Below are 17,776 nucleotides of genomic sequence, written 5' to 3'. Positions count from 1 at the left end.
GCACACTTTCCAACCCGCCTCAAGGTTCCCTTTTGGGGGGGGTTGGAGGGGGGGACTGTTGGATTGCAAAAATAGGCCTGTGAATCAAAGCCTGGATCCTCTAGTCTTTAAATATATTAACCAAAGCTGCAGGGAGGGCTGTAGTACTAGAAATCATATTCAAAGGATATTTAGCTTTACGTATTAGGAAATATATATAAAACGTACATGTAGCATTAGGGTAGTTGCAAAGCATGATGGGATACTTGACCATCATATTAACCCTCTTTAACTAAGTACTGTAGAAACAGCATATTTACTAGACTCTTAGGGGTCGATTTCCCTAAAGCTGTCGGGAAGAAGGCGGGACTACAACTTTCGGGTTTTAGACCCGCCTACATCGACGTCCGGCCAAGCCGCGCAATTTTCCCTTGATTGACCTTGTTGAGCCCACCCAGCGGGCTCAGCAGGCCAATTAAGGACCACCCGGCAACAGGTGACGTCACAGACTGAAATTTCATCTGTCAAGAGTCCTTGACAGATGAAATATCAGTGTTTCACAGCTGTTTGAAACTGCCAAAGACTGACAGTCTGAGTTCTAACATGAGTCCTTCTGCACAGACTCAGAACTTTCAGCAGCACTCAAAGCTGAAGGCTGTCACTTTTCACAGATCGCAGCCATTCCGCTTTAAGTGCTGGCTGAGTGATGGACTCCCGACGCCTACAGGAAGAAAGGCTGTTAAGGTAAGTACAGGTAAGTAAAAGTGCTTTACACAGTTTAGACACACCAAACACACTTACCTTTGCACTCATACACCCATCACTCACCTGAACACCGACATCTCGACCCCTCCAACTCCTTCAACCCGACGGCCCGCCTGCTCTAACCTGGCGTGGTTTGGAGCCGTCGGGAATCCCACACGACACCCTTCAAAATAGGGATTAGGCTAAAAACAGCCTGTTAACTACCTGTTAACAGGCAGTTAATTGGCACTAATCCCTTCCCACCTGGGGTCGGCGGGTCCCAGTGTGGGGCGGGTACCCGCTGCCTCTGAAACTTGCGTGGAGCAGGGTTTTGGGCGGGATGGTGTCGGGACCCCCGAATTCGGGATTCCCCCCCCCTCCACACACCTGAAACCCCGCCTGACGGCTCCAGGAAAATCGACCCCTTAGTTTCTGTCTTTGTTGTTATCAGTGTTACAGAAGCAGTGTTTAATGCAGCTGGCCTTCTGAGAGATAAGGGAAACTGAACTTCATAGGGAGTCGGCCATTTCTATCTCTGCCTCAAACACCTTTTCTTCCTTTGTAATGTCTGCTCACAACCAAAAGCTGACATTGTTTATCATCTCAAGAATTAAGCGACCTTGCTCACAGAAGCTAGAAACTAGATGTTATGCTGTATGTCAGAACATTTCAGGGCGGCTCCCGACATTGAGTGACTAATCACGCCAACCAATAAGGGAGTAACGGTAGTCACGCTGTTTGTATGTGTAAGCCTACTTTGGCAACCTAATGGGCGTTACCTATCGAAAGGTATATCAAGGCTTGTAGATTGTATTTCGTTGAGAGGAAAGGTTCAATTCTGGGGAAATCAGCCTCTCTCCCTTGTGCGCAAGGCTTTCTAGCTATTTATTAATAAAACTTTTATTTTGTCAGCAGTTCCGTCTCCGTGTGGTTTTGCTCCAAAAGTTCGAATCTAACAAACTCCTGGGACCCCAATGTAAATGTAGTGGGGCACGAATTATACCCATCAAAATGAAAAAAGGCTGATCCCATCAGAAATTCAGGATCAGCTAATTTAAATAATGCAGGTAGGGCAGGAGCAGGAGTCTTGACAGCAGGGAGCAACGTGGAAGGAAGTGTGGCTGTGAGTGGGACCACCATAACTCCAGGGTCCTTAAAGGAACAGCCTGTTAGACCCCAACCAACAAGGTATGTTTTTAAAACATGTTTACCTGAATGTGGAGCCAGGAGGAGCAGGGGTTGAAGGGAACAATCCCTGCGCCTTAATGGATAAGCCCAAGGCGCACCTAATATTGGGCCTTGGGCCTCATTATCATTGAGCCGGCATGCTGCGGACACCTAATAGGCATCCTCAAGCAGGTTGCCGAAGAAGAGGCCTTAAAGATCAGGCTGCTGCTTCCCTCAGGCAAGTCCTTAAAGGAGACCGGAAGAAGGGAGGGCAGGCAGGGGAGGGGAGATTGGGTGGGAGGGTAGCAGTGGCTGGGATCAGGGAGGGCAACAATCAGAGGGGGGAGCAATCGGTGGCGGTCAGTGCCCTGTAATTTTAATGTGGGGTTAGGAGGATGTTAGATCTTAATGATCTCTCAGAGTTCTTGGACAAGACACAAATAGACAGCAGCCAGTATGTTTGAGCGATAGATCAAGATTTATTAAGCTTACAGCATAATATACTTAACAACAGGCGATAGTTCAACGAGTAGCTCGCAGCCCTTGGTCTCTGGAACCTCTTGGACACAGGTGATGTCATCTTCAGCCTGTTCCTTTGTCTTCGCAGCAGATCTGTGTAAAGTTGTTCTTTGAGTATCGAGGTTTTAACCCTTTTCTTATCAAAAGTTGGTTTGGCCCGTGTCCATATATGGTCTTTAACAAAATCACCTTTTTTAATTGGTTCTAATGGTCAAAATACCATTGCCACTCAGACTAAGGTTAGCATCTTGGCCCTGCCTGGCCCAGTAATTTCCCTACAATTTTACCATGTTCATCGTTATCTTGTTTATACATTCCTTACCCCATTGGAATCTACCTTATCTCTCTCATTTCTAGCTTCCCTGGTACAAGCAGTACAAGGTCTGACCTCGTACCTTCTGCATCAAGGAGCCCACGTCAGCGCTGTCTCACTAGTCTTGAGGTATCCAGACTATCTCACTTCAATCAACAGATGGATACCTTATCTCCCATGATTTCTCTCATTTTATGTTCCTTATACTAATTAACATTTAATTATCTTTGCAATTAGTTTTGTTAAGCGAACTCCAATTCCTACTTAGCATTATAATATGTTATTTAACTATTTAACCTTCACTCGCAAGCTTGTGGCTGGTTGTTGTCAGAGCTTATTCAAAACTGCTTCTGACTGTCCTTGCGGCTACATTCGAACAAGCCTTAATGTTTCCATACCCACAGGGAATTATGGGTACAGGAAACTTTTTTTTATCCGGCACGGACGGGACCGACGTGGTGCCGGTTCATCAAAAATTCCGGATAACTGAAAGCTACAGTAAAAGATACGGAGCTGAGAGCTCCGTATAAAGCAACAAACCCTGTTGCTTAACAGGTTCAAAACAATGGCCACAAGTTGCAAGCATCTCTGTAGCTTAGCAACAGCTGCAGCCACACCCTTGCACAGCAACACATGGAGGAAGGCAAGTAATAAAAGTTACCTGAACCTACTCCTGAATTTTGCCAGTTAACCGACATTTCCGGTTATTTAGGTGCCGGTTAATCGAAAGTTTCCTGTACATTTAATAGGTCAATGGCTGCACTTAAATTTATACATATATGATTCTCATCTACTAAGGACCCCTAAATACCAGCCTTTCGTACAGTCCCCACCTCGAGGATGAAATGTTTCAAACATTGATTCCTCGACTATTTCAATCTATTCTCTGGATAGCGTTGCTGCAATTCAGAGTCCTCTAATTCGATCTGTTCCTGCGTCCAAGCATTCCATCGAACATTAACGTCGATGGGACACTTGGATAGTGTTATGGGGCCCAACTCACTTTGGCAGCATTGAGGGGGACGGAGCGCTTCTCAAAGGAGGTTTTATCCCCCGTTTCATTATAGGCCTGGGTTCTAACTATCACACTCACAGGGGCCATCTCTACTATTGTCATCGCAGAGGGACACGGCGGGGTCTCCCCAACCATCATGATGGCCGTGCTGATATGCCTTTTCTTCCAGTGCATCCCAGTCTATCATTTCTCCTCTGTCCACTGATCCTATTGCTGAATCATACAATCTGGCAGTAATGGCCATGATCTTACCCCACCTGGGGTCTCCTCTACTTTGCTTCGGATCTTCTCTTTTGGTGTGCTCAATTAATTTGTTATTGCTGGTTAGTCATAGGCATGAGTACACAATTGGCTTACTACATAGGTTATACATATATCAAATACACTATCATTACAAGTTGGAGAACTACCAGGGCGTGTGAAATAATGGCCCAGAAATTCGTGTCGGGGGCTTCCCGCGGGTGCAAGCCCCCGACCTACACTTACCTATCGCGCCGACATTTGAGGACTGGGCCTGCGTGGATTTCCGTTTTGCTGAGGATCACTCCCGGGCAGCGTCTGACGTCACGCCGCCCAGGAGTGCAGCCAGCGCGAAGTGTCCAGCGCGGCGTGTAAGTGAGACACGCCCTGTGAGGTCGCATTAGCATAGGACACGCCCCCCAATCTTTCTCACAAGCTGCAAAGCCTTGTTACATGCAGAGCAGGATTTTTAGTAGGTTCTTTGTATTTTTATGAATCTTTTGGTAACTTTTATAAACTTTTAAATACTTTTACATGATTTTGAAGAATCTGAAGTAGTTTTAAACAGAATTTAAGCAATTTAAAGATTTTTAAAAGCCCTGAAAGCATTTTTTTCATTCAATTTATTTAATTAGCAACGTGAAATGGCTGGAATGAGCACAATTCACGTCATTAAAAGAACTCAAAATTTCACTGACGATGACCTCAGCAATCTCCTCAATGAGGTGCAGGCGCAGCGCCTGCGCATCATTGGGAATGAGAAGTCCAGGGCGCCGCGAAAAGGACAGATGATAGCTTGGTCTTTCAAGTGGCAGCATAGGGCTCCAGTCACGGGGAGGGAAAAGGCGCAGGAAACGGTAAGGTGTCACCTTTTGCGCGGAGTGGGCCTTTGGCGTAGCAGTAAGCATCCCCGCCGCTGGGCCAGAAGGAGTAGGGTTTCGATCACCGCTCCACACAGTCCCGGCAAGTGGAGTCGGAGCTCCGACTCTAAATTCTGAGTTGACATCCAGCGGAATACTTGCATCCGTGGGTGTGGGTGCCCCCCCCCCTCGTATGGGTTGTGGGAGCCCGTAAAACCCTCCCGCCATAGGACTAACCACCCTAATGGCTCGTATGAAGATGGTTACGGTCACGGAAGGAGCGTTAACGTGGCCAGAAATCCTTCCACCACTTCATACAGTTCCCCAAAGGGAACAGTGTGAAGAAACGTACGACGACGACCTTTTGCACAATGCACCTCCTTGGACCCTCAGTCACAGATGCGAGGGGGCAAATTGTTCAATTGTAAAATTTTTCATTTTATTGACATGATAAATGTTGTCTTTGCTTCTTTCATTGAAATGTATATTTGTGACTGAAAGGATATGTAACCTTTTCGTTTAAACAGTACAGCATGTAGTCACTTTGAAAAAAAATTCAACTTTTATTGGAGCAAAAGTATTTTTACAACTATTTGAAAATTAGAAAGTAGCTAGTTTCCACCTTGAATGTCTTTATTGCACTAAGAAACCAGAAAAAGTCACGTTAAACTGTTTACAAATTTTTTTCTGAACTATTCATGTTTACAAATGTTTGAAAAGTAGAAAATAGCTAGTTAACATTTAAAAGTTATAAACTATCTACATCAAAACTGAACCTGAAAACTGTTTGATGATGCAATAAAAGTTCACTGCTTCACTTTAAATTGTGTCTGCTCCTTTCTTTGCCTTGCGGGGGGAGGGGTAGGTACAAGGCGACACTACCTCGTGAAGGTGTTGGCTACTAGCAGTTCCCAAGCAGCCTTACTTTCGGAAGCACTTGGCTCCTCCCTATGAGGCCTGGCCACATGCACATTGCCATCGCCTTCATCCTCCATTTCAGCAGGGAGCTCTTCTGCAGTGTTAAGGGTCAGTTCTTCCTGCAGGGCAAAGTTATGCAAAGCATAACAGGCCATCACAATCCTTGCCACTTTCTGGTGAGAGTAGTGCAAGGTCCCCCCTGACCTATCCTGGCACCGGAAGCGTGATTTCTGAACTCCTATTGTCCTCTCCACCACTTGACGTGTGGACACGTGTGCCTGGTTGTACCTCTCCTGAGCCTCATTATTGGTCTTGCGGTAGGGGATCATCAGCCATGGTCTTAGCGGGTAGCCCTTGTTGCCCAATGTCCATGCGGATCCTGGAGGCAATTTGCTGAGAGCATCATACAAGTTAGAGTTACGGAGGACGAAGGAGTCATGATTACTTCCCCGGTGCCCTGCATTCACGTTTAGGATCCTGAGGTGCGCATCACATAATATCATTACATTCAATGAATGATACCCCTTCCTGTTTATGTATGTCACAGATGCATCCAGTGGTGCCTTCAATGCAATATGGGTTCCATCGACGGCCCCAATCACTTTGGGGAATCCAGCAATGCGATGAAATGCTAAGGCCATCTCCTTTTGATGTCGATTGGACAAGTCATACTTAATGAACTCTGAAAGCCTACGGCAAATGGCTTCTGTGGCCTGGTGAATGCAGACCCTCGCAGCATTCTTGGAGATGTTGCTTATGTCACCGGTGCCTGCTTGAAATGACCCACTTGCAAAGAAGTTCAATGCTGTGGTTACCTTCATGTTCACTGACAAGGCAGTGCGGGTCTTCGAGCGTGGTTCCAGGTCCACCTTCAACATGTCACACAGTCGGCCGATTGCCTCTTTACTGAAGCGCAGCCTCCTCACACACTACTCCTCCGACAGCATCTCAAATGATCGCCTCTCCCTGTACACTCTGTGGGGTGGGTAGTTGTTCCTTCTGATCAGGAGATGGTTATGGTTCCTCACTCTTCTACATTGTTCCCTGGCGTTCCGAATTCTTTGAAGCAAAACCACACAGAGCATCAGGGCAACATTTCTATAAGAGGGCATGTTTCTCGTTCACAGGACTCCTCTTTACACAGACGTACTTGTAAGGAAAAAATGGAAATAGTTGTTAAAGTTATTTTAATAAACTGAGTGGCTAGAAAATCACCTCGGCCTATGGCAGGAAACATGCTTTAACGGCTTGGGAACACGTCATACCCGCCTGATGTATATCACAGGCCGAGATGATTTTCCAATAACTAACATTTTCTGAAAGTCATAATTACATACATACATTCATCCACATACTGAAAGGAATATATACATAAATACACATACTTCAAGGAATACATACAGACATACATACATTCATACATACATACTTACTTAAAAGAAGATATATTACAGATGAAAAGTTTATTTTTTAAACATTTTATTCATTTTTAAACAGTCATTTTCACATTTAATAAACAAATCAAATTCAATTAGGCCTTGCACACAGCTAGAGTTGATCCTTATACCTACACTACTCAAAACCCGTTTAAAAAAAAAAAATTAAGTTGGAAACTTACCTCAGACTTTAATTCCCTCCCTTTCACAACTAAAAATGTGCCATTTAGAAGCACCACTGCTGAAATAATTCTTCCCCGTTAGCGTTACGGAGCTTCTGGGTGGCTTTACTCCTTTTTAAATGTGTAAATGGTGGGGGCTTACCCTCACTCCACCAATTCATAAAAACACCGAATTTCAATGCACACGCGCTGCCTGAAACATCGCACGCGTTCCACCTATTAACCCCTGCTTTCAGGGGAAAGGAAATGCCGGTTTTCCGCGCATGCGCTGTGCATGCTGAAAACCGGCACTTCCATCTGGCCCACGTGTGAGTACCCCATGCGTACTCACGTGTTGGGACACGAATTTCTGGGCCAATATGAACCTAAGGGTGTGCTGATATATAAACCTCAATATCCCACCAATGTGAATTGTCCCCGATGCTGTCAATTTCAATATCTATTCTTGAGTTGTCTTGCTCCAAAACATAAAAATGTTTTAGGGAGGAGTTCATTTGCATAATGAGCCCTCAGACAACAGGGGAATGTAGTACCCGAATTGTGCCACATAATTGTGCAGCTCACACTTAAGTATCTCATTTACTGTCAGTTTCACTTGAGCATAGGTTTTGATATTGAGTTAAATGTGTTGATTGATGGGACAGGTTCTGTTAGGCCGATAAAGCATGGTAGTTGCGGTAGTAGGAACACAGGAGTCAACACCAAAATCACCTCATGCTGGATTCGTACTGGCTTTTCCCACACTCTGTTACCTACAAAACACAATTATTACAGTTACAAGTTAAATTCAGTCTTACAATCACTTCAAGCGACACTACAGTTTAACATCTATTCAACAAATCATGGACTTAAAAGATTCTCCAGATTTCTCTTTTACTCGTATCCATCTTGTGGATAATTCTTGCTAAACATGATTTCTCCTTAGCCCTCAATTGTCCCAATCCAAATTCCATGTAACTCTCCACTTCAACTATGATTCCATTCCCTCTAACAAGTACCAGTGTGTTTAACTCTATTCTGATTGTTTCAGTAATTAGATAGTTTCTTGATGGAGTATGTGCCAATGCTCTAAAAGTTGTCTCACTCTCCTGAGTCACATTAACCATTTTGTGTCTTGCTGTTGTCAAGTAACTGAGCATGTCTGAGACCTGTTCTTCAGTGCAGATTCACCATACATTCCCGGATGGTAATTGCTTCATACGTAACACATCTCAATATCATGCCACTCGTGCCATCCGATACAAGCCATTTTTGGGCTTTCAGGAATCAAAAGATTGTCTTGGAGACCTTTGCTCATCTCCCACTGCATGGTTCTGATGTCTTGGGTAGTGGCTGGACTGTCAAATTCAGTTTTCTTAAAAAGTTAATTATAGGCAAGGACACAAATGTCACCAAGAGAAAGCTATCTACACTATTTGTAATGACACTTTCCTGACTTTCACTAGAATGTTTGGAAAATTCCCATTTGGTGCTGTCATTTTCCTGTTTCCATCTCACACCGTCAATCACATCCTTTCTCCATTTTACACATTCCATTAATTACCATTCATATCTCATTCATGAGCCCTGGAGGAACTTTACTGTCCAGTACAATATTTAAGATAGAAAACATAGATAAAACATTCTCACTTGATCCAAGTTATTAACACTTTTTATTTATCATTATTTTAGAGGATCTTTTATTTTCCCAAAAGTAACCCAATAGATTGTCATTTCAAAATTATCCCAAAATCCAAACAGCAGTACTGTTGGACTGATAGGTTTTGTCAATGTTTAATTTGATTTCTATCAATTTATCTTATCAATTCCAATTTCAGAAATGAGCTTGATGGTTTTACATGGTGTTTTAACATTAGAGACAGAAGTGCTACAATTAGCTTACAAGGTAGCTTCCATATAACAAAAGAAAGAAGAGAATCCATTGTGGCTCTGCTTAAGAGCCCAAGGGGTTAATTTATCAAATCATAATTTTCCTTCTATCACCGTGGGAAATATTAACTTAAAATTAAGAAAGTTAAATTTAATAATATCCAATGGGCTAGATTTTCATTATAGACAGTTTTGGGGCGCTAACCTTAGCGCCCGCCCGAAGTTAGCGCCCGCCCCAAAGTAGCGCCCCGTTGCCGGAAAATCAGTGGCTTCGCCCTAAGAGATTGGTGGAGCGCTAAAAGAGGCGTTCCACTCCTATCTTTAGGCGCTAAGCCGGCGGTCCAGAGGGATAGCGCCCAGGCGGGGCGCAGCGCGGGTGCGGTCATTTTTGGACTGACAGCAGACCCCGTGGCGCCGACCAGCTCTTAAAGGGGGAAGGGACGAATTGGTCTGCTGCCACGCCCTGCACGCTGCAGCCTTGCAAAGAGGCCTCAACACTGCTGCTCAGCCCCAGGGAGTCATGGCAACGCCAGAGAAGGCCCGTCAGCGTGCCCTGCGCTTCTCAGAGGGTGATCTGGACATAAGGGTCACAGCTCTGGAGGTGAGGCGCAAGATCTTGTTCCCAGAGAGTGGGAGGAAGCCAACCCACCACGACTACACCAAAGCCTGGAAGCAGATCGCCCAGAGGGTGACGTTCACCGGCGATGCCCCCAGGACCCACAAACAATGTCATAAAAAATACAACGATCTGACCAGGATTGTGAAGGTGAGTGGCCTTTCCAGTCTCCTCCTCATTCTTGCATGTACACCTGACATGATGGGCAAAGGGAGCTGAAAGTCCTATTGGCCAGCCCTCAGCCAGCAGCATTGGGACAGTCATGAGCATCACATGGCCATTCGGCACTCTACACTTTGTCCAAGCTATTCCACCATGGGAGGCAGTGCACACTACATCAGGGCTTCACTCTGTCCATGCTATTCCACCATGGGAGGCAGTGCACACTACATCAGGGCTTCACTCTGTCCACGCTATTCCACCATGGGAGGCAGTGCACACTACATCAGGGCTTCACTCTGTCCACGCTATTCCACCATGGGAGGCAGTGCACACTACATCAGGGCTTCACTCTGTCCTCGCTATTCCACCATGGGAGGCAGTGCACACTACATCAGGGCTTCACTGCGCACTTACAGCCCGTCCTTTCTCTTGCAGGCTAAAGTAGCGTTTAATCACCAGGCGCGTGCCAGGGGTGGCCGCGCCAAGCTGCAGAAGCTCACTCGGCTGGAGGAGCGCGTGTGTGTGCTCATGGGAGCCCGTGTGATTGTCCCCACAGCGTGCGGAGTATCCGACCCTCCACTGCCCGGCAATGGTAAGGACCTCGCCTTTTGGCCCTCTCGCGTCGCACTGGCCCATCCGAGCTACCTCCTTTGCCACTGTCCCACCAATGCGCTGAATGCCACCAGTCCTAACTCCCTCGCTGACGCCGTCTCCTCACTCTGAAGCTACTCTTGTGCATTCCTGCTTTCAGCTGGTGACGACCAGGACCCTGAAGCTGCCAGTGACAGCACCTCCAACGAGGAGGAGGAGGAGGAGCAAGCCGGACCTTCGGGGGAACAGTCACGTCCCGCAGGAGAGGAGGAAATGCTTGACACCTCCTCACTGGACGAGTGCCTGGAGGAACTGTCGCAGGGCAATGCAGCTTCTGGGACCAGTGGCGTCCAGCCACCCAGGAGCCGTGCGCGTGGCCCGCGGCCTTCCCCCCAAAGGGGGGAAGGATCAGAGGGGAGTGCTGCTGTTCGGCACACTCGCCGCCACCAACGCGGCAAGGATCCCCTAGTTCGGCCCCCTCCTCCCCAGCGGGAGAGTCGCGACTCCAGTCCGGACACCTTCACCTCGGAGGAGGTGTGGAAGCTGGATAAGATGGCCGAGGATTCGGACCGGCGCCACACGGAGCTCATGAGCGTGGTGGGGCGCATGCCTGAGGCCATCGAGTCGCTGGCGACCAGTGTGCGCGAGTTCGGGGCAGCAACTGCCGTGAGTGGCCGCATGCTGACTGATGCCGTCAAGACCCTGGCGGCTGTGATGCGCGCGCACACCAGGACCACAGGGGCACTCACTGCTGCCACACGCGCTGTCTCAGGCAGGCATCGCCAGGGCAGCCGCCGCGCTGGACCATCCCAGCAAGCCGCCCCTCGGCTGATTGTTGCGGATCCTGCAGTGCGGGCCCCGCCGAGTGCCACCGTGCCACAGCACCAGCCAGCGCATCCCAGACGCCAGCTGGCCCACATTGCGCCATCCGTCGCCGCCATTCCCCCACTGGGGCGTCAAGGGCAAGCGGCTGCAGCTGATGGTGGCCAGGCTCAGGTGCGCCACTCAGCAGACGGTCCCTCGAGGCCCAAACGCCGTGTAGGCCGCCCCCCAGCGGCATCTGGCGGAAGGGCATCTGAGCCTCAGGCGCCTTCCCCCAGCCTCGCAGCAGCCACTGGGCAGAGCTTGCGAAGGAGCAGCAGGCCGGGCAGGGGAGGCAAAAGGCTGGGCAAGGTCTCGCCCTCGCGGGCCACTCAGTAGAGGGTGTGGGCAGCTTTCCTTTTATATGGCGGTGGCCATCTTTATTTTGCCCATGGTTGTGTTGTTGGAGGGCTTATTTTTTGCGTTAGGCCGACGTTGAGGCCCGGTTTGAAGAAAGGTGGAGTGACTCCTCCCCAGTTTGTGGGAGTGAGTCGTTTGTTGGGCTTTTTGTGGGGCCCGTTTATTGTTTTTGGGGATTCATGTGGGAAGGGCTTTTCATTTTTGTGTAATAAAAAATTATCTTTATTCATGCAGTCTCCATGGTTGTTCTTCTTAGTGTTTGTTGGCTTCGCCGGCTGAGGGCTTGCGGAGCGGCTGCATTCATCTTCCCTCATGGCCCCTGGCCATTCCCTGACAGGGGGCTTAGAAGTACCGTGTAATAAGGTGGCGTCGTGCGGCCCTTGGCCCTGGTCGCTCCCTCCTGGGAACGTACTCCTGCTCCTCCTCCTCCTCCTCCTCATGCTCCTCCTGCTCCTCCTCCTGAGGTGCTGGTCCAATGTCAGGTGGCAGTGCCTGAGTCCTGCGGATAGCCAGGTTGTGTAGCATGCAGCAAACCACCACAAATTGGGAGACCCGGTCCGGCGAATACTGGAGAGCTCCCCCGGAGCGATCAAGGCAGCGGAACCGCTGCTTGAGGACCCCAATAGTTAGCTCGATGATGTTGCGGGTGGTTTGATGGCTCTCGTTGTAGGCCTCTTCAGCAGCGGTCCTGGGCGCGCGGAGCGGGGTCATGAGCCAGGTGCACAAAGGATAGCCTTTGTCCCCGAGTAGCCATCCTCTTGGGGGAGGCTGTGCCTGGAACATGTCATGCACAGTACTCTGCCGCAGGATAAAGGCATCGTGGCTGCTGCCTGGGAAGCTGGCATTGACTGCCATGATGCGCTGCTTGTGGTCACAGACCAGCTGCACATTCAGAGAATGGTAGCCCTTCCTGTTGCGATACTGCTCGCCATGCTCCAGAGGGGCCCGCAAAGCCACATGCGTACAGTCAATGGCGCCCTGCACCAAGGGGAATTCCCCGAGTCTGGAAAATCCCAATGCGCGCTGATGCTGGCTCTCCAGGGCCATGGGGAAGGAGATGAATTGGCTTCTCCTTCTGAACAGTGCTTCGGTCACCTGGCGGATGCAGCGATGCGTGCCGTACTGGGAGATGTTTGCTATGTCCCCAGCAGCGTATTGGAAGGAGCCGGTGGCATAGAAGTTCAATGCCACCGTCACCTTCACTTCCACCGACAGAGACGTCCTGCACCTGAGCTTTGGCCGCAGATCTCGGCGAAGCAGGTGGCAGATCTCTGCAATCACCTCCTTTCGGAATCGGAGCCTTTTAACACATCGCGCGGCACTCATGTTTAGGTAGGAGCGCTGCTGGCGGTATAGCCTGACTGGGTAAGGCCTACGTCGCCGACGCCTGTAGCCCCCTCTGCCTCTAGCCAGGGCTGCCCCTCTCACAATGCGTCTGCGAGCCCTACGGACATGGAGCTGCAGCTCCGCGTTGGCACCCCATGCAACCCCCATCAAATCCTGGCAAACACGCTAATTTCCAAAAGGCCACTTGCAGCGCTCTGGCCTGAGTCCAAAAATACCTGGCTCTTGCTGTTTGAAACCAGTTAGCTATCCTCCTTGTTGTGTCTCCAGAAATGCGTTGCACAAGAGTGTTTTCTGAAAAAAGGCTGGCCTTTATACTGGAGAGTACGTCCCCTTTAATTTGCGCCCCCCGGGGCCCGCGCTGGTTGTGTTGCGTTCCTTTTTCCAAACGCTCCGGCCGCCAGCCGCACAATGGGGCGGTCCGACTGAAGTTTGGAATCGGGGCGCACAAAGGGCGTTGCACGAGGATGTGACGTCATTTTCTGCGCGCGCATCCGGGCGGGCGCTAAACTTTGCGCCGGCGCTAACGGGCAACTTAATTTGGGGCGGGGCGCAAACTGCGCTGCGCCCGGGCGCTACACGCATAGCGCCCAAAAATCACTTCTCTTAAGGCGCTAATTGCTGGCGCAAGCGACTGAAAATCTAGCCCAATATCTTTAAATTTCATTCAGTCATACTAAAGTTGTTTCTTGGCGAACTTAAACAGCTGTCAGAGGAAAGGGTTAACTCCTTTGCAGGTGTTTAAGAAGGCAGAGCGAAACATTGTCACACGCACGCAATTGCGTCACTTCACGTAAATTTTTTAAGACTTTCCCGATCGAAAAAAACAGTTGTGTTTTCAGAATTGACTAGGTTACTTATCCTTAATAATTCCAAATTAAATTCAGATCAATATTTTATTAACTAAACACAAACAGAACAGATAAAACAAAACAAAATAGCATATACTTGCAGAAAACAGTAAATTACATCATATTTCTTCTTGTCCTTTCTTCAGATGCCTTTCCAAATGACAGTGAAAACATTGAATACAACTGGAGAAAAATTAGTTTTTCACATTTAAACAAATCAAATCAAACTGCTTTGGAAAATTTCACCATAGCAACCACAACTCCAAGGTTAAATCTTAGACTGAAACTAATCTTTTGTTAAACAAACTTTTTGTTTTTCTCAGCTTTTCCACTCCAGCTTAACTTAAATTGTAGTTCAAAGTTTTTTTTCCAATTCTGGGTGCACAATCTTATTCGCACACTCTTAAAACTTCCAAAATCCAAGACAAGACAAGAGGGTTAAATGCGTTTTTAGCACAGAGAAGTGGGTGGAGCTAAAACACACATAAGACACTGGCCTAGAAATTCAGTTGCGTTCGCCAGCCGTTAGCGCCATAAGAGGGGTAGATTTCGAGCGCTAGGCACTTAGCGCCCGGGCGCAGACCGATCTGTGCCTATGCCCAACTTCAGTTGACATTTAGCACCGGCGCAAAGTGTTTGCGCGTGCTCAGCTGCGCGCGCAGCTTATGACGTCATTTCGTCGTGCAACGCCGTTTGTGCACCCCAAACTGGAACTTCAGTGGCGCCCGCCCAATGTGGGCGTGGCGCTGTTAAGAACTGTGAAGTGGAACGCAGCAGAGGCCCTGCGGGCCTCGGGGAGTGCTAATTAAAGGGCACTTAGACTGAACTATAAAGGGCAGCCATTTTGCTGCAATGACTTTAGTGCTACGGATTTCTGGACAGAGACCAAGGAAGAGACCTTACTGAATTGGGCCAACATAGGAGAGGTATTTTTGGCTTCTGGCCAGAGCTTGCAAATTTGTCTCATTGTGAGTTCACTGTTTGCAAGTATATTATGGGGGCTGCATGGGGTTCCAACCCTCAGTTCCAGCATTATGTGCGAAGGGCTCACAGACGCTGTGTGAGAGGGGCAGCCATGCCTAGACGCAGAGGGGCCATCAGGCGTCGGCAACGTAGGCCTTACCCACTCAGGGAATACCGCCAGCAGGTGTCCTATCTCACCATGACTGCCGCGCATTGTGTTAAGAGGCTGCGCTTCAGAAGGGAGGTGGTTGCAGAGATCTGCCAGCTACTTCACAGAGATCTGCGTCCACAGCTGATGTGCAGGACCTCTCTGTCGGTGGAAGTGAAGGTCACGGTGGCTCTGAACTTTTATGCAAGCGGCTCCTTCCAAGCCGCTGCTGGGGACATAGCGAACATCTCCCAGTTCGCCGTGCATCGCTGCATCCGGCAGGTCACCGATGCCCTTTTTACAAGGAGACACCAATTCATCTCCTTCCCCATGACCCTAGAGAGGCAGGAGCAGCGTGCAGTCGGATTTGCGAGGATCGCCGACTACCCCATGGTGCAGGGCGCCATTGACTGCACGCATGTGGCTATGCGGGCACCTATCGACAATGCCGAGGATTACCGCAACCGGAAGGGCTACCATTCCCTCAATGTACAGCTGGTGTGTGACCACAGGCAGCGCATCCTAGCTGTCAATGCCCGCTTTCCAGGAAGCAGCCACGATGCATTTATCCTGCGCCAGACTACTGTGGCTGACATGTTCCAGGCACAGCCTCCCCCAAGAGGATGGCTTATCGGGGACAAAGGCTATCCTTTGTGTACATGGCTCATGACCCCGCTCCACGCGCCCAGGACCCCTGCTGAGGAGGCATACAACGAAAGCCATCAAGCCACAAGGAACATCATAGAGCAAACGATTGGCATCCTCAAGCAACGGTTCTGCTGCCTGGATCGTTCCGGCGGATCTCTACAGTATTCGCCGGATAGAGTCTCCCAGTTCGTCGTCGTTTGCTGCATGCTGCACAACCTGGCTATCCGCAGGACTCAGGCACTGCCACCTCACGTTGGACCACCACCTCAGGAGGACGAGCAGGAGGACCATGAGGAGGAGGAGGAGGAGGAGGAGGAGTACCAGCCCAGGAGGGAGCCACAAGGTCCAAGGGCCGTCCGTCGGCGGCTTATTGAACGACACTTCTAGGCCCCCTGTCAGGGAATGGCTTGTGGCAATGAACGCACCTGAATGCAGCCGCTCCGCAAGCCCTCAGCCAGTTAACGCAACAACCACTTGAAACATCACACATGGACAAGCTGAATAAATAAAAAGCTTTATTTAACAAACTCAGGGCCCTTCCCACATGAAACCCAAAAACAGACAAGACCCCCAAAAAACAGTCAAAAACATATCTCACTCCCACAACCTGGGGAGGAATAACAAAACTTGTCCATCCAAATGGCCTTCATCCTCGGCCTTACCAAGACAAACCCCCCCATACAGAACACAAACACCCCCATATAAAAAAACATTTGCCTTCATCTTCGGCCTTACCAAAATAAACCCCCCCATATAGAACACAAAAACCCCATATAAAAAAAATTTGCCTTCATCTTCGGCCTTACCAAAATAAACCCGCCCCCATAGAGAACACAAACACCCCCATATAAAAAAACATTTGGCAACACACTCTACTTTGTGTGCCGAGAGGGCGAGTCCTTGTCCAGGCTTTTCCGGCCCCTGGCCGACCTGCTGCTCCGCCTCAACCTGGGCCCTGTGGGTGTTGCAAGGCTGGGGGAAGGCTCCTGAGGGGCACAATGCGTGACGGCAGATGCCCTTGGGGGTCGGCCTAGACGTGCTACGGCCCTGGAGGGGCCGGCTGCTGACTGCTGCAGCTGTGGCTGGGCAGCATCAGTCTCTCCAGCAGTTCGTCGCAGCTTTGCTGGGGGAGTGGCAGTGGCGGCTGCAGCAATGGGGGCAAGCTGGCTGATGCCAGGCGCTCGCTGGTCGCCAGAGACACTGGCAGTCGGCCGGGCTGGCACTGCAGCAAGCGCAGCAATCTGGTGAAGCCCAGACCGCTGTGCTGCAGCAGCGCGGCGGGTGCCCTGGCGATGCGTGCGTGACACAGCGAGTGTGGCAGCAGTGAGTGCCCGTACTGCCCTGGTCTGTGCCCGCATCAGACCAGCCAGTGACTGCACGGCACCACTCATCAACTCTGCACTCGCTGCCTGTGCTGCCCTGAAATCAGCCCGACTCGCGTCCTGTGATGCCCTGAATTCTTCGTGACCCCTGGCCTGTGCTGCCCCGAATTGTTCGTGACCCCTGGCCTGTGCTGCCGCGAGTTCTTCTAAACCCCTGGCCTGTGAGGCCCCGAAATCAGCCACACTATGAGCCAGGGACTCAATGGCCTCAGGCAACCGTCCCACAACCCCCATGAACTCGGTGTGCCGACGATCCGAGTCCGCGGACATTTGATCAAGGAGGCGCACCTCCTGGGCGAGGACCGTCTCCGGACTGGAGGCCGGACTCTCCCTCTGCGGAGAAGGCCGCCGAGCTGCCCGACCCTTCCTGCGTGGCTGGACGCCACTGGGCCCAGCAACTGCACTCCCCTGCAACACTTCCCCCCTCTGGGGAGAAGGCCGCCGAGCTGGCCGACCCTTCCCGCGTGGCTGGACGCCACTGGGCCCAGCAACTGCACTCCCCTGCAACACTTCCCCCCTCTGGGGAGAAGGCCGCCGAGCTGGCCGACCCTTCCCGCATGGCAGGATGCCACTGGGCACAGGAGCTACACTCCCCTGCAACACTTCCC

This window comes from Somniosus microcephalus, chromosome 6 (assembly GCF_052327205.1).
Source record: "Somniosus microcephalus isolate GS21.2 chromosome 6, FLI_Smic_1.0, whole genome shotgun sequence".
In the NCBI taxonomy this organism is placed as follows: domain Eukaryota; kingdom Metazoa; phylum Chordata; class Chondrichthyes; order Squaliformes; family Somniosidae; genus Somniosus; species Somniosus microcephalus.
This window is presented reverse-complemented; position numbering follows the sequence as displayed.